At 46.2% G+C, this 17,828-nt stretch overlaps 1 protein-coding gene and 1 pseudogene across 3 annotated transcripts in view; one reads left to right on the top strand and one right to left on the bottom strand.

Moving 5' to 3' along the window:
• LOC144577130 (uncharacterized) overlaps window positions 1-17,828 on the top strand; it is a 97,344-nt gene that overhangs the window by 58,434 nt on the left and 21,082 nt on the right. The window lies entirely within an intron of this gene.
• LOC118143534 (small nucleolar RNA U13) lies at window positions 15,378-15,469 on the bottom strand (annotated as a pseudogene).

Below are 17,828 nucleotides of genomic sequence, written 5' to 3'. Positions count from 1 at the left end.
ACCCACCTATGAGTGAGAACATTTGGCTGTTGATTTTCTGTTCTTTTGTCAGTTTGGTAAGAATGATGGTTTTCAGGTTCATTCATGTCCCTACAAAGGACACAAACTCATTGTTTTTTTATGGCTGCATAGTATTCCATGGTGTATATGTGCCACATTTTCCTTGTCCAGTCTACCATTAATGGACATTTGGGTTGTTTCCAAGACTTCATTATTGTAAACAGTGCCAAAATTAACATTTGTGTGCTTGTGTTCTTATAGTAGAACGATTTATAATTCTTTGGATATATACACAGTAATGGAATTGCTGGGACAAATGGAATTTCTATTTCTGGGTCCTTGAAGAATTGCCACACTATACCACAATGGTTGAACTAATTTACACTCCCACCAACAGTGTAAAAGTGTTCCTATTTCTCCACATCCTCTCCAGCATCTGTTGTCTCCAGGTTTTTTAATGATCGCCATTCTAACTGGCGTGCGATGGTATCTCAATGTAGTTTTGATTTGCATTTCTCTAATGACCAGTGATGATGAAGATTTTTCATATGTTTTTTGGCCTCATGTATGCCTTCTTTTGTAAAGTGTCTGTTCATATCCTTCGCTCACTTTGAATGGACTTGTTTGTTTTGTTCTTGTAAATCTGTTTTAGTTCTTTGTAGATTCTGGTTATTAGCCCTTTATCAGATGGGTAGTTTACAAAAATTTTTTCCATTCTGTTGGTTGCTAGTTCACTCTAATGACTGTTTCTTTTGCTGTGCAGAAGCTCTGGAGTTTGATTAGGTCCCATTTGTCTTTTTTGGCCTTTGTTGCCAATGCTTTTTGTGTGTTAGTCATGAAGTCCTTGCCTATGCCTATGTCCTGAATGATTTTGCCTAGATTTTCTTCTAGGGTTTTTGTGATGTTAGGTCTTATGTTTAAGTCTTTAATCCATCTGGGGTTAATTTCAGTGTAAGGTGTCAGGAAGGGGTCTAGTTTCTGCTTTCTGCATGGGACATAGCCAGTTTTCTCAACACCATTCATTAAATGGGGAATTATTTTCCTGCTTATTTTTGTGAGGTTTGTCAAAGATCATAAGGTTGTAGATGTGTGGCCTTGCCTCTGAGGCCTCTGTTCTGTTTCATTTGTCTATATCTCTGTTTTGGTACAAGTACCATGCTGTTTTCATTACTGTAGCCTTGTAGTGTAGTTAGAAGTCAGGTAGTGTGACGCCTCCAGCTTTGTTCTTTTTGCCTAGATTTGACTTGGCTATGCGGGCTCTCTTTTGGTTCCATACGAAGTTTAAGGTGGTTTTTTCCAGTTCTGTGAAGAAGGCCATTGGTAGCTTGATGGGGATAGTGTTGAATCTATAGATTACTTTGGGCAGTATGGCCATTTTCATGATACTGATTCTTCCTAATCATGACCATGGAATATTTCTCCATCTGTTTGTGTCCTCTCTTATTTTGTTGAGCAGTGGTTTGTAGGTCTCCTTGAAGAGGTCCTTTACATTCCTCGTTCCTTTTATTCCTAGGCATTTTGTTCTCTTTGTAGCAATTGTGAATGGCAGTTCATTCTTGATTTGGCTCTCTTTAAGTCTGTTATTGTTGTATATGAATGCATATAATTTTTGCACATTAATTTGTATCCTGAGATTTTGCTGAAGTTGCTTATCAGTTTCAGGATATTTTGGGCTGAGACAATGGGGTCTTCTAGATATACAATCATGTCATCTGCAAATAGAGACAATTTGGCTTCCTCCTTTCCTATTTGAATACCCTTTATTTCTTTTTCTTGCCTGATTGCTCTGGCTAGAACTTCCAGTACTATATTGAATAGGGGTGGTGAGAGAGGGCATCCTTGTCTAGTGCCAGATTTCAAAGAAAATGCTTCCAGTTTTTGCCCATTCATTGAGATACTGGCTGTGGGTTTGTCATAAATAGCTTTTATTATTTTGAGATATGTTCTGTCAATACCTAGGTTATTGAGAGTTTTGCCTTCCCTGCATCTATGGAGATAATCCTGTGGTTTTTGTGTTTGGTTCTGTTTATGTGGTGAATAATGTTTATAGACTTGTGTATGTTGGACCAGCCTTGCATCCCAGGATGAATTTTCTTTTCTTTTTTTTTTTGAGACAGAGTCTTACTCCCGCTCCCAGTCTCAAGTGATTCTCCTGTTCAGTCCCACGAGTAACTGGGATTATAGACACCCACCACTAGGCCTGACTAATTTTTGTATTTTTTTCATAGGAATGGGGTTTCACCATGTTGGCCAGCTGGTTTCAAACTCCGAACCTCAGGTGATCCACCCACGTTGGCTTCCCAAAGTGCTGGGATTACAGGCATGTGTCACTGCCCCCACCATATAACCCCAGTTTCTTTTTACCAACTTTGATTATGGAACTCGGCACGACTTCCAGATTCCCATAATGCAAATTGTCCTCCCCAATTATAACTGCCAATTTGTTTTCATCTAATAAAAACAAGACAAACAAAAATTGAAATGCTGGTCATTTCTGTAAACAAAAAAATAAGAATGATCAGGTGCAGTGGCTGATGCCTGCAATTCCAGCACTTTGAGAGGCTAGGGCGGGAAGATACCTTGAAGGCAGGAGTTCGAGACCAGCCTGACAAACACGGTGAATTCTCCTTTCTACTAAAAATACAAAAATGAGCAAGGCAGGGTGGCATGTGCCTGTAGTCTTATCTACTCAGGAGGCTGAGGCAGGAGAATCGCCCAACCCAGGATGCAGAGATTGCAATGAGCAGAGATTATGCCACTGCACTCCAGCCTGGGCAACAAGATCAGAACTCCATTTCAAAAAACAAAAAAAATTTAATGTGACTGCTATTTTCTTGTTATAATCACAGAGTTCACGTGGAAAAGGTAAGCAATATGAAAATATACAGAGTTAAAGTTTTAAAAAATTACCCCACATTGGATCAACAAACCTTTTTTTTTTCTCTTGAGACAGACTAGGTCTTGCTGTTGCCTAGCTGGTGTGCAGTGGCACAATCACAGATGACCACAGCCTCAACCTCCTTGGCTCACTCTGTGCTCCTGCCTCCTAAGGAGCTGGGACTACAGCTACACAATCCTACACCAAGCTTTTTATTATTATTATTATTGTTCTTGTAGAGGTGAAGTCTCACTGTGTTGGCCAGGCTGGTCTTGAACTGCTGGCCTCAAGTGATCCTCCCACCTCAGCCTTCCAAAGTGCTGGGATTACAGGCATGACCTTATCTGGAGACTGGGTCTTTACAGAGGTCATCAAGTTAAAATTAGTCATGAAGTTTGGGCCCTGATCCCATATACTGGTTTCTTCACTAAAAGGGAAATTTGTGCCAGTAAAAGAAAAAGAAAGAGTAAAATATTTTTTTCATACAGTCTTGTTCTGTTACTTAGGCTGGAGTGTAGTGGTGTAATCATAACTCAATGCAGTGTCAATCTCCTGGATTCAAGTGATCCTCCCACCTCAGCTTCCTGAGTAGCTGGGACTACAGGTGTGTTCCACCATGCCTAGCTAATTTTCTGTATTTTATGTAGAGATGGTATCTCACTATGTTTCCCAGGCTGGACTTGAACTTCTGGGTTCAAGCAATCCTGCCTCTGCCTCCCAAAGTGCTGGGATTATAGGTGTGAGCCACTGTGCCTGCCCCAAAATAAATTTGCACACAGAGACAGACATGCATAGAAGGACAATGGCCACTATAAATCAAGGGATGCCTGAGCCAGGAGAGAGGCTGGGACATATTTTTCTGGAGAGCCTCCAGAGAGAGCCCGGCCTGCATACACCCAACTACGCTTCAGGCCTCTCAACTGAAAGACAACAACTTTTTATTTTATTTATTGATTTATTGAGATGGGGTCTCACTCTGTTGCCCAGGCTGGAGTGCAGTGGCATGATCTCAGTTCACTGCAGCCTCATTCTTTCTGGCTCAAGAAATCCTCCCACCCCAGCCTCCAGAGTAGCTTGAGATTACAGGCACATGCAACCATGCCTGCCTAATTTTTTTTTCTGAGATGGATTCTTGCTCTGTCCCCAAGTCTGGAATAAAGTGGTACGATCTCAGCTTACTGCAACCTCCACCTTCTGGGTTCAAGCAGTTCTCCTGCCTCAGCCTCCTGATTAGCTAGGATTACAGATGCACACCACCACACCCAGCTAATTTTTGTATTATTTGTAGAGACAGGGTTTCATCATGTTGGCCACGCTGGTCTCGAACTCCTGACATCATGATTTGCCTACCTCAGCCTCCCAAAGTCAAAGGATTACAGGTGTGAGCCACCACTTCCTGCCTTGCTTTCTTTCAGTAGAGATGGGGTTTTATCCTATTGGCCTAGCCAGTCTTGAACTCCTGACCTCAAGATATCCTCTCATCCTTCCAAAAGTAAAGGGATTACAGACATGAGCTGTGGCATCTGGCCTGAGACAACAAATTTGTCTTGTTCTAAGCTACTTAGTTTGTGGCACTTTGTTACAGCATCACCAGCAACATTATAACCAAGGAATAATCCATTTCACTCTTAGAGGACACAGAAGCTCATGCCCTTGGTCATTCATGAATGTGTAATTAGGTTTTGGCCAGGATCAGAGGCTCATGCCTGTAATTACAGCACTTTGGAAGGCTGAGAAGGGAGGGTCCCTTGAAGCCCAGAGTTTGAGGGCAGCCTGGCCAACATGGCGAGGTCCCATCTGCACACTCACACAAATATTAGTTGAGCATGGTGGCACGCACCTGTAATCCCAACTATTCAGGAGGCTTAGGTGGTAGGAGTGCTTGAGCATGGGAGTAAGAGGCTGCAGTGAGCTATGATTGTACCACTGCACTGTAGCCTGGACAACACAGGAAGTCCCTCTCTATCTCTAAAAAAAAAGGGGGGTGCAGTTTTATTTTGTGTTTCTGTTGTTTTTTGAGATGGTGTCTCACGCTCTGCCCAGGCTGGAGTGCAATGGTTCAATCTCGGCTCACTACAACCTCCACCTCCTGTATTGAAGTGATTCTGCAACCTGAGCCTCCAGAGTAGCTGCGATTACAGGTGTGCACCACTACCCCAGGCTCATTTTTATATTTTTAGTAGAGATGGGGTTTCACCATGTTGGTCAGGCTGGTCTGAAACTCCTGACCTCAGGACATCCACCGGCCTTGGCCTCCCCAAGTGCTAGAATTACAGATGTGGGTCACTGAGCCCAGTCGATTTTATGTTTTGGCTGGGTTGGGTCTGGTACATGTATGGTTAATAAACCAGGTCTTAATTTTTCTAGACTACCGGTGGCTTGGACACGCAATGACAGCAATGTTGTGGGTGGTGATATTGGCTTCAAACGTGAATGAAAACAAGATCTGGTCTCCTTTTTTCACCCAGACGGTGTCGACCAGCTGACCTAGGAGATAAAAGGACTGGTATATGAGGCCATGTGTACATCCTGGGAAAGGGGATGCCAACTGCTGGGACCCCAGCCCCCCTGCCACCACCCAGCCCACCTGGCCAGTGGCTCTTTCACGTTCATTACAGCTTTTGAGAGGTTCACTATTCAAAGGAGGATGAATTAAGGAAAGCACAGGGCTGAGGAACAATTCTGTTAAACGTGATAAGGAATATGCTTTAGTTCAAGAAAACCCACAGCCAGACATGGTGGTTCACGCCTGTAATCCCAGCACTTTAGGAAGCTGAGGTGAAAGGATCACTGGAGATTAGGAGTTCAAGGCCATCATGACCAACATAGTGAAATCCCATCTCTACTAAAAATACCAAAATTAGCCAGCTGTGGTGGCATATGCCTGTAGTCCCAGCTACTCCAGAGGCTGAGGGCAGAGAATCCCGGGAGGTGGAGGTTGCAGTGAGTTGAGACCACACCATTGTACTCCATCCTTGGTGACAGAGTGAGACTCCATCTAAAAAATAAAAGGAAAAATAAAATGAGAAAACCAGGCATGGGGGTGCATGTCTGTAATCCCAGCACTTTGGGAGGCTGAGGTGGACAGATCACTTGAGGTCAGGAGTTCAAGATCAGCCTGGCTAACACGGCGAAACCTTGTCTCTGCTAAAAATATAAAAATGAACTGGGCATGGTTTCGTGTGCCTGCAATCCCAGCTAGTAAGGAGGCTGAGGCATGAGAATTGCTTGAACCAGAGGTGTAAATTGCAGTTAGACAAGATTATACCACTGCACTCCAGCCTGAGGGACAGAGCAAGACTCCCCCCCCCAAAAAAAAAAAAATTCAGAGAAGACCAAGATATCCGCAGATAATGCACCATGTCACTTTCCCTGTGCACTTTTCCTGCCTCTTGGTAAACAGCTCCTAACATCACCATGAGATCCTGGTGAAGGAGGGGTGGATACTGAGGTTGCTACAGTTTTATGAACCATTTTTCCCCAGAGAGAGATGCTCATCTTTTGTCAGATTCCTTCGAGTGTTTTTCCAATTTTTGGTGTGGGTGGTTTACCCTCAGGGCACTTCTCCATGAAGCCACCAGGTGACGCCATTGCCGTATAAATGAAACTGACCCAACATTAGAAAATGGTGTTCTACTTTCTTTGAGCTGAGTGGGGTGTGTCAAACCTGTAATCCCAGCACTTAGGGAGGCTGAGGGGAGTAGATCACTTGAGGCCAGGAGTTCAAGACCAGCCTGGCAACATGGTGAAATCCTGTCTGTTCTAAAAATACAAAAATTAGCGAGGCATAGTGATGCACACCTGTCATCCTAGCTACTCGGGAGGCTGAGACAGCAGAATTGGTTGGGAAGCAGAGGTTGCAGTGAGCCAAGTTCTCGACTCTGCACTCCAGCCTGGGTAACAGAGCGAGGCTCTATCTCAAAAAAAAAAAAAGTGTTCCTAAGGACTGAGAGGGGAAACTGAGGCATGCAGACTGGAGTTGGGGTGGGGTTCTGTGAGAGAATGGGTTCAAGTAACCTGTGAAGGACTCTCAGAAAGTCAGAGCAACTTAAAAATCATTTATTCTACCTCCCACTTCCACATTTTCCAGAAATAGAAACCAAAGCTGAGAGGGGGGAGATAAGTATCCCAAAAGCACCACGTTGGTAGGGAGCAGGGTTGCCAGAGAAAACACAGGGCATCCAGTGAAGTGAGAGTTTCGGACTCTCAGTGTATGTCTCAAATAATGCACAAGACTTAAACTAAAACCTTATTTACTTTTTGTCTTCAAAGGTAACTGAGCATCTATATGATGATTTGCTAAGTCTGACAACCCTCATGAGGGTAAAATGAAGATTAGAAAAATACTTAAAAGTAATAAGCAAACATGAAAAATGAGGGCAACTCTGTTCCCATTTTGCAGACAAGGGAACTGCACGTTAGGGAGGTGACTTGCCCCAAAGCCACCGTCACAATCGTCAGAGTCAGGATTTGAACCCAGTCCTGATTCCAGAGGTCTCAACTTCACTGTTGTGGCCAGGAACATTCCCTAGTCCTACTCGTGTGTGTGTGCATGTTCTGTCTTTAATATGACTCTCTCCCCTTTGTGTAAGTGGGTGATTCCCCTCCCTGACATTGAAAGACTCCATCTTCAGCAGGCACTTCCTGACCCAGCAGACCCCCATGAGCCCAAATCCCTGGGACCTGGTGGCTGCCCTTATCACATTCCCTGACTCTGCACCTTAGGATCCAAGTCTGACCCTCTTCAGAATCTGCAGCTGTGTTACAGTAAAGGGGACCCAATCCATACCCCAAGGGAGGGGTCTTGGATCTCATGCAAGAAACAATTCAGCATGAGTCTGTAAAGTGAAAGCACAATTGTTTGTTTGCTTGCTTTTTTTGATGTTTTGGTTTGGTTTTGAGATGGAGTCTTTGCTGCCCAGGCTAGATAGAGGGTAGTGGTGTGATCCTGGCTCAGTATGACCTACGCCTCCCGGGTTCAAGAGATTTTCCTGCTTCAGCCTCCTGAGTAGCTGGGATCACAGGTGCATGTCACCACACCTGGTTAATTTTTATATTTCTAGTAGAGAAGGGGTTTCACCATGTTGGCCAGGCTGTTCTTGAACTCTTGACCCCAGGTGATCCACCGGCCTCAGCCTCCCAAAGTGCTGGGATTACAGGTGTGAGCCACAGAGCAAGTTTATTCTTTCCTAAAAAAGCAAGTTTTTTAAGAAAATGAAGATAAAATAGCTACTCCGTAGAGCAGCCCAGAGGGCACTGGTACCCATCTTTAGGGTCATTTCTTCATGACATGCTAAATGAAAGGTAGACTATTCATGAATCCCCTTTTATAGATCACACAGGGAAACTTTCTGATGTTGCCATGGCATATGTAAACTGTCATGACGCTGGTGGCAATGTAGCAGTGAGGACGAGCAGAGGTCACTCTGGTCGTCATCTTGGTTTTGGTGGGTTTTGGACTGGCTTCTTTACTTCAGCCTGTTTTACTGGCAAGGTCTCTGTGACCTGTATCCTGTGCTGCCCTCCTGTCTCATCCTGTGACTCAGAATGACTTCACCGCCTGGAAATGCAGCCCAGTAGGTCTAAGCCTCCGTTTACCCAGCTCCTATTAAAGATGGAGCTGCTGTGGTTCACATGCCTCTGGCAGCTGGGCTCCTCGGGATGTCCTGACATTCTGTCCCCTCTGTGCCCAACTCCTGGGTCCCTCCACCATCGCTGTCTTCCTGAGCCACCTGCTTCTGAGTTTCTTCATCACCAAGAAGACGAATCACTGTCAGGTTCGGCTTTTGGGGAAAAGATGGACCAGGCAGGAAGTAGGGAGGAAGACACTGGCCCTGTTGTGGGCAATGGGGAGGGCAGAGCTGAGCAGGAGCCAGCAGGTCTGGCTTTGTTCTTGTCTCTGTGAGTTGCCGATTGTGCAGACCTGCCCTGCTTCTTCCCCATCACATTGGACGGCGGATCTTCCCTCCAGTATTCAGACCCCAGGCCCTGGGTCAGGTCAATGCCTTTTTCTCCTGCACCCCATCAGTCAGCAGATTTTCTTGGTGTCATCTTGAAAATGCATCCAGCAGCAAGGCCCTGGCTCACTCCTTACTTCTGCCCCAGCCTCTCTCCACTTCCAGCCACAGGAGACCTGTGTGAGCTGAATCCATTGCACCCTTCTCTGCTGAGACCCACAGCGGCCCCATTTTCCTCAGTATGAGCCAAAGGCCCCACAGTGGTCTACCTGGCCCACCCTGAGCTGCCTTACTGCCTCTAGCCTAACCTTCCACCCATCTCCCTTCCTTTCCCAGCTACCCCACTTCCCCATCCTCACACCTGCCTGATGTTCATCCATCTCTCCAGGCATCTGCTTTAGCTGTTCCCTCCATCTGGACCACCCTCCAGAAGACCCTTGTCCCCTCAAGCAGGCCCTGCAGTCAGGGCCAAATTCTTCACCATCGTCCAGCAAAGACATGGCCCGCTCATCCCCTCTCTTCCCAGCAGCTCCCTTCCTTGGCCTGTCCTGGGTTCATTTTTGTTGTTCCCCAGCACTTCCCACTTCCTAAAGAGCCCTGCAGGAAGCACTTAGTAGGGGCCGATGGCCTTCCTCTCTTTAGACTAGAAGCTCCACAGCAGCACGGCACACCCCTTGTGGCAGACTCAGTATTTAGTTAGTGCCCAGCATGCTGGAACAGTGTTTGAGAACTATGGAAGAAGGGAGGGGGAGAAGGGTAGGAGAGAAGAAGGGAAGAAGGGAGGGATGGGGAGAAAGGGAGGGGAGGAGTGAAAAGGAGGGAGGGAAGGAAATATAGGAAAGGGGAGGACAGATGGAGGGAAGGAAAGAGTTGAAAGGAAGAGAAGGAATGAGGGAGGGAAGAAAGAAAGGGAGGAGGGAGGGGAAAATGAGGGCAGAAAGCAAGGCAGGAGAGCAGAAGAAAGGAGTAGGGAAGAAAAGAAAGGTGGGAGGGAGGGAGGGAGGGAATGGGGATGGAGGGAAGGAACTTATTTCCTCTCTAGGCCCAGCTGTCCCAATGTCCATCTGTCACTTGGCCAGCCTCCTGCGTGGCCTCCTCCGGGCACAGTGACTCATGCCTGTAATCCCAGCACTTTGGGAGTTTGAAACAGGTGGATCACCTGAGTTCAGGAGTTCAAAACCAGACTAGTCAACATGGCAAAATGCCATCCCTCTTAAAAAATACAAAGATTAGCTGAGCATCTTGGCAGGCATCTATAATCTCAGCTACTCCAGAATCTCAGGCAGGAGAATCACTTGAACCCAGGAGGCAGAGGTTACAGTGAGCCAAGATCACGCCACTGCACTTTAGGCTGGTAACAAAGCAAGACTCAATCTCAAAAAATAACAAAATACCTTCTCCAGGCAGCTGCCTTCTGATGATGCCCCTCCCCGGTTAAGCACAGACCCCAAACTCCTGCCTGACCCTAAAGTGTCAAGTGATGCTGCCCATGCACTTTTCTGGCCACACTGAGTGTCCTCTGAGTCATGCTTCTCCCTCTGCCTAGGTGTTTGCTGTCCCCTGTCTCATAGCCTTCACTCCCTCTTCCCGGCTCCATCCCCTCATCCTCTGCCTGCCCAGCACCCACCTCCTGGTCATTTAACATGTAGCTTAGGTTTTAATCCTAGTACTTTAGGAGGCCAGGGGCAGAGGGTCACTTGAGCCCAAGAGCTTGAGGCCAGCCTGGGCAACAGAGTGAGATCCCACAACTCTACCAAAAATGTAAAAGGAAGAAAGTTGTAGCTCAGGCATTACCCACTTCCAGGTAGCCTTCTGGATGGTGCCATACCCAGGTGGGCTCAGGGGAAGCCTCTGTTCTCTGGGCATCAGAAGCCTCCTTTCTGTGGCAGTGGTCCTGGGTCAGCTCCTGCAAGAATCCAGGCACAGGATGATGGTGGATGGATCAGGACTGAGGGTCAGAGATGCGGAGAGGCAGACAGCTTTGGGACGCAGTTGGCAGGATCAGTGGGATTTGCTGCACGGTGACTGTCAGGGTGCAGGGGAGAATTCCAGACCCAGCTGTGTCTTCATCTCTCTATTCCCTCCAATTCCAGGAGAGCAAACGAGGCAGAAGGACTTGTGGGCTCAATTCACCAGCTCTATCCTCAGGAACTCGAGGACCATCAAGTTCCATGGCTGGGAGGGAGCCTTTCTGGACAGAATCCTGGGCATCCGAGGCCAGGAGCTGCGTACCTTGTGGACCTCTGGCCTCCTCTTCTTTATGTCGCTGGTGTCCTTCCAAGCATCTACATTTCTGGTCATGTCACTCTAGTCTCTATGCTGAGCAGGACTGGGGAAGGAGTGTGGAACTCAGAAGGTGAGGTAGGTGGAGCCTCCCTGATCCTACCACCCTGTCCATCAAAACCCACACATTCTGGATCCTATTCTCTCAGGGTTTCTGCTATCTTCTGTGTGAATGAATTAATCACATCATTCTGGTGAAGGTGACAGCGGCTGTTGAGGTCTGCTCTTTTGAGAGTTCCAGGCTTCCACTGATGTAGGGAGGAGGGTTCAGGTGCAGATAGGCTGCAGAGGTAGAATCCAGGGTCTGAGTGGCTTTCTTGCTGCTGGCCAGAAAATGTCCACAGCCACCCTGTCACTGACGTAATGCTTGTTATTCCGTTCTGTCATTTATTTCTGATGGCTGTCAGAACACTCTTCCTAAAGCACAGCTTTGAGAAGAATTTAAACATGTTGATGCATAGGCCAGGCACGGTGACTCACGCCTGCCATCCCAGCTCTTTGGGAGGCTGAGGTACCTTGAACCCAGTTGGTGGAGGTTTCAGTGAGCCTAGATTGTGCCCCTTCACTCCAGCCTGGGTGACGGAGCAAGACTTTGTGTCAAAAACAAAACAAAACAAAAGGACCACAAATGGGACCAACACCTAGGGGCCTCCCATGCTGCTCTCTTCAGGAGTCCCCAGGCTCAGCCCTCGTGTCTATCACCTTCACAGAGAGGCCGTCCTTACCACCTTCACCACCACCTGAGCACCCCTGCTTGTGCTAGTGCATTCTAACCTGCACCTGATTTCTCTTTACTTTTTTATTTTTGAAGACAGAGTCTTGCTCTGTTCCCCAGGCTGGAGTGCAGTGATGCAATGTCGGCTCACTGCAACCTCCACCTCCCAAGTTCAAACAATCCTCCCACCTCACCCTCCTGAGTAGCTAGGATTACAGGCAGTTGCCACCACGCCTAGGTAATTTTCCTTTTTGTACCTTTAGTAGAGATGGCATTTCACCATGTTGGCCAGGCTGGTCTTGAACTCCTAACCTCAGGGGATCCATCAACCTCAGCCTCCAAAAGTGCTGGGATTACAGGTGGGAGCTACTGCACCTGGCCATACCTGCTTTAGTTTTTATTTTTCATAGCACTCTCCACCTGATGTGCTGTCTGTGTTTATAGTTTGTTTATGGATCGCCTGTCTCTTTCCCCCTCATTAGAATGATGGATCCATTAAGAGAGCAGCAACTTTGTTTTGCTCATTGCTGTTTCCCCAGAGCCTGGAACCCTGTCAGGTATATGATAACCAGGCCGTAGTTATTCATAGAATGAATGAATGTAAGAATGAATAAATGGCCAGGTGCTGTGGCTCATGCCTGTAATCCCAGCACTTTGGGAGGCCGAGGTGGGAGGATTGCTTGAGGTCAGGGGTTTGAGACCTGCCTGGACAACGTGGTGAAACCCCATCTCTACTAAAAATAAAAAAAGTTAGCTAGGAATACTGATGCACGCCTGTAATCCCAGCTACTCAGGAGGCCAAGACAGGAGAATTGCCTGTACCCAGGAGGTGAAGGTTACAGTGAGTTGAGATCATGTCACTGCACTCTAGCCTGGCAGAAAGAGAGAGACTGTCTCAGAAATAAATGAAAATAATTTTAAAAAGAATGAATGAAAGACCAGAAGGCCTAGATAGAAGGAATAAGTTACAGTAATCAATAGTGCACAAGGGAAATTACAGTGAATGAGAATTTATTTGAATATTTCAAGATAGCTAGAAGAGAAGGATTTTCATGTTCCCAAAACAAAAGATAAATACTTGAGGTAATGACTGTCTCAGTTACTCTGATTTGATCATTACATATTGTCTGAGTATGTAATGCTGGAGACCCCAACGCTCCTGGCCACGGATCAGTACCAGTAGCCTGTTTTTGTTTTTCTTTTTTTCTTTCTTTCTTTTTTTTTTTTTTTTTTGAGACAGAGTCTCAGTCTGTACAGCGGTGCGATTTCAGGTAAATGTAACCTCCATCTCCGAGGTTCAAGCAATTCTTCTGCCTCAGCCTCCTGAGTAGCTGGGATTACAGTCATGTACCACCACACCTGGCTAATTTTTGTATTTTTAGTAGAGGCAGGGTTTCACCATGTTGGCCAGGCTGGTTCCAAACTCATTACTTAAGGTGATTCGCCCTCCTCATTCCCCCAAAGTGCTGGAATTACAAGTGTGAGCCATTGCATCCGGGCCTTTTTTTTTTTTGGACAGGGAGTTTTGCTCTTGTTGCCCAGGCTGGAATGCAATGGCATGATCTTGACTCTCTGCAACCTCTGTCTCCCAGATTCAAGCCAGTTTCCTGCCTCAGACTCCCAAGTAGCTGTGATTACAGGTATGAGCCACCATGCCAGGCTAATTTTTGTATTTCTAGTAGAGACAGGGTGTCTCTATGTTGGTCAGGTTGGTCTCGAACTCCCAACCACAGGTGATCCACCTGCCTCAGTCTCCCAATGTGCTGGGATTACAGGCGCGAGCCACCGTGCCCGTCTCACCTGTTGGGAACTGGGCAGGCAGCACAGCAGGTGAGCAGCGAACGGGCTAGGGAGGCTTTATCTGTGTTCACAGCCGCTCCTTATTTCTGGCATCACCACCTGAGCTCCACCTTCTGTCAGATCGGAGGCGTTGTTAGAGTCTCATAGGAATGCAAACCCTACTGTAAGCAGCACATGCGAGGGAGCTGGACTGCGTGCTTCTTATGAGAATCCAATGCCTGTTTATCTGTCACTGTCTCCCGTCACCCCCAGAAGGGACGATCTAGTTTCAGGAAAACAAGCTCAGGGCTCCCACTGATTCTACGTTATGATGAGTTGTGTAAATATTTCATTATATATTACAATGTAATAATAACAGAAGTGGGCTGGACACAGTGGCTCATGCCTGTTATCCTATCACTTTGGGAGGCGGAAACAGGCAGATCACCTGATGTTGGGGGTTCGAGACCAGCCAGGCCAACATGGTGAAACACCGTTTCTGCTAAAGGTACAAAACCTGGCATGTTGACAAGAACCTGTAATCCCAGCTACTTGGGAGGCTGAGGCAGGAGCATTGCTTGAACCCAGGAGCGGAGGTTGCAGTGAGCCACAATTGTAGCATTTTGGGAGGCTGAAGTGGGCAGATCACCTGAAGTCAGCAGTTCGAGACCAGCCTGGCCCACTGGTGAAACCACGCCTGTAATAAAAATACACAAATTAGCTAGGTGTGGTGGTAGGAGCCTATAAGCTGAGTTACTCGGGAGGCTGAGGCAAAAGAATTGCTTGAACCCAGAAGGTGGAGGTTGCAGTGAGCCAAGATCATGTCCCTGCCCTCCAGCCTGGGCAATACAGCAAGATTCTGTCTTAAAAAAAAAAGAAAAAGAAAGAAAGGCAAGCAAGTTCAATGTCTTATACCTATAATCCCAACTTTGGGAGGCCAAGGTGGAAAGATTCCTTGAGGCTAGGAGTTCCAGGTAAACCTGGGCAACATAACAGGACCCCATCCCTACAAAACATTTATTAAACACTAGGCACAGTGGCATGTGCCTGTAGTCTCAGCTACTCAGAAGGCTGAGGCAAGAGGATTGCTGGAGCTGAGGAGGTGGAGGCTGCAGTGAGCCATGCTTGTGCCACTGTACTCCAGCTTGGGTGACAGAATGAGACCCTGCCTCTCAAAAAAAATAAATTCAGAGTAGAGAAAGGTATGAATTGTAAGTTCAAGCATGCCATGTCCCACATTTCCTTCAGAAGTGTTGATGCACGCCCCAAGAAGTCTGCATTCATTTCCCAGCGCTGCCTTAACAAAGTACCCTAAGCTGTGTGGCTTCAACCATAGAGATTTATTCTCACAGTTCTGGAGGCCAGGAGTCTGAAATCAAGGGATTTTTTATTGTTTGTTTTTTCTGTGAAGGCTGTGAGGGAGGGTCTGTCCCAGGTCTCGCTCATGGATTCTCAGATCCTCCAGAGTTCCTTGGCTTGTAGGCGGTCTTCTGTCTCTGTCTTGACATTGTCTTCCCTTTGTAGGTGTCTTTGTCCACACATCCCCTTTTTATAAGGACACCAGGCACACGGGATTAGGATTCATCCTCATTACCTCAGCTTAGCTCGATCACATGTGAACAGACTATTTCCAAATAAGGTCTCATCCACAGACCCTGCGGCGTAGGGCTTCAGCGTCTTTCGGGGAGACACAGGACAACGCATTAACGCTATAGATTTGCAAATATTTTAAGTTTGAGTTTCTGGTTTTATTTTTTCTTTTTTGAGTCAGATGGGTGATGTGATAATACTGTAACAAGTTTTGAGGAAGGCACATATTATAAAATAGCCTGATCACCCAATCTTCATGCTTAGGTTTTGTTTTTTTAATTTTAATTTTAGTTTTTCTTGAGGCAGGGTCTTGCTGCATTACTCAGGCTGGAGGGCAGTGGTGCAATTATGGCTCACTGCAGCCTCAACCTTCTGGACTCCAGTGATCTTCCCACCTCAGCCTCTCAAAGTGCTAGGATTATAGGAATGAGACATCACCCCCAGCTGTTCCTTACTTTTTGTTTGTATGTTGTTCATTTTACTCAAAAACACACCTTTGCAGCTGGGCATGCTGGCTCATGCCTGTAATCCTCAGCACTTTGGGAGGCCAAGGCAGGTGGATCGTTTGAGGTCAGGAGTTCAAGACCAGCCTGGCCGACATGGTGTAACGCCTTCTCTACTAAAAATACAAAAATGAACTGGATGTGGTGGTGCATACCTGTAATCCCAGTGACTCGGGAAGCTTAGGCAGGAGAACCACTTGAACCCTGGAGGCGGAGGTTGCAGCGAGCCAAGCTCATACTACTGCACTCCAGACTGGGTGGCAGAGCGAGACTCTAACTAAAAAAAGAAAATGAAATATACATACATATAAGCTCGTGCGCGCGCGCGTGTGCGCGCGCGCACACGCACACACCCACACACCTTGGCAATCTTTTTATATATCAGCATTCACTGGTACAATGTAAATTCTATGGTTGATTTCATTTAGATTAATGCAATCCAAATACTATTCTGTTAAGTTTTACAACTAAAAAAAATAGGCCATGCATTTAAATGATGCAAAGTTCAAAAACTATAAAAGAGTATAGAACTGAGTCTCCCATATGGCAGCCTGTGGCATATGTGTTCATTGAAATCTAAGTAAGGCCAGAGATGGTGGCTCATGCCTGTAATCCCAGCATTTTGGGAGGCTGAGTTGGGTGGCTCACCTGAGGTTAGGAGTTTGAGAGCAGCCTGACCAACATGGTGAAACTTCATCTCTACTAAAAACACAAAAAGTAACCGGATGCATTGGTGAGCTTCTATAACCCTATCTACTTGGAAAGCTGAGGCAAAAGAACTGCTTGAACCTGGGGGACAAAGGTTGCAGTTAGCCAAGATCATGCAATTTCACTCCAGCCTGGGCAACGAAGCGAGACTCCATTTTAAAAAAGAAAAAAATGTCTAAATAAATTGACACTAAAGAAAATGAAAGATTTGTTTCTTTGGCTGCGTGGGCCACATTTCAAGTGCTCCACAGATGTAGATTGCCCGGAAACATGGTCTTTATTGCAAAAAGTTCTATTTGTTGGTGTTGGTGTAGCCTTAAAGCCATTCTTTCACACCTCCTCGAAGCCAACAACTGTTAGGGTTCCTTTTGGTGATTTTTTTCTGAGATGATCTATGCACACAATCAGCATGTGGAGTTAATATATCCGCCTAAAAAATCAGCGTCTCCCATGTAGTGCAAATGACCATGTAATAGTCCATGGAATGGAATGTATTCAGCTAGTTTCATAATGAAGTGCTCTTGAGTTTTTCCCAGGTTTCCTGTTAAAATTATTCTGTCGTGAACACCATTCTCTCTGCAGAGTAAATTCTTAACAGTGGAATTTCCTGGCCACAAGGTTTATATGGTTATTCTCATTTCTTTTCTGTTTTTTTTCTTTTCTTTTCTTTCTCTCCCTCCCTTTATTCCTCTTTTTTCCTCTTCCTACTTTTTTCTTCCTTTCCCCCCCTCTCTTCTTCCCCTTTTCTTTCTCCCCCACTTTTCTCTTTCTTTTACAAGGTCTTCTATTTAATGTCATGATCCTAAATCACTGTAGCCTTAAACCCCTGGGCCCAAGCGATCCTCTTGCCTCAGCCTCCCAAGTAGCAGGGACTAAGACCTGTGCCCCCATGCCTTTCTATTTTTTTTTATTGTCTTTTTTGTGGAGATGGTTCTTACTATGTTGTCCAGGCTCATTTTCATCTTAGTAGGTGCTTTTCAAGAGATCTTACCAAAAAGTACCTGGATAGAACTTAGTCACTTGAAGCCCTTGTCTTTGTGTTGAAATTTTATGTCTGCCTCCTCCATCCTCGGGAGATTTAAAACTTCTATCCCCTTTTCAGGCAGATCGGTGACTTCAAAAAGTGTACGAATGTTGTGAGGCAAGGCGGAAGGATCACATGAAGTCAGGAATTTGGGATTAAGCTGGCCAAGAAGGTGAAACTCTGTCTGTACCAAACATACAAAACTTACCTGAGTGCGGTGGTGCATGCCTGTAGGCCCAGGTTCTCAGGAGGCTGAGGCATGCGAATTGCTTGAATCTGGAAAGTGGATGTTGCAGTGAGTCGAGATCGTGCCACTGCACTCCAGCCAGGTACAAATAGCAGCTTTAGACTTGATCCCACCAGGCATGACCACTGGGCACGTTCAGCAGAG

The sequence above is a fragment of the Callithrix jacchus genome, chromosome 7 (genome assembly GCF_049354715.1).
Source record: "Callithrix jacchus isolate 240 chromosome 7, calJac240_pri, whole genome shotgun sequence".
Taxonomy (NCBI): Eukaryota; Metazoa; Chordata; class Mammalia; order Primates; family Cebidae; genus Callithrix; species Callithrix jacchus.
Note: the sequence above shows the minus strand (reverse complement) of the source record. Positions and strands in the feature narration are given on the sequence as shown.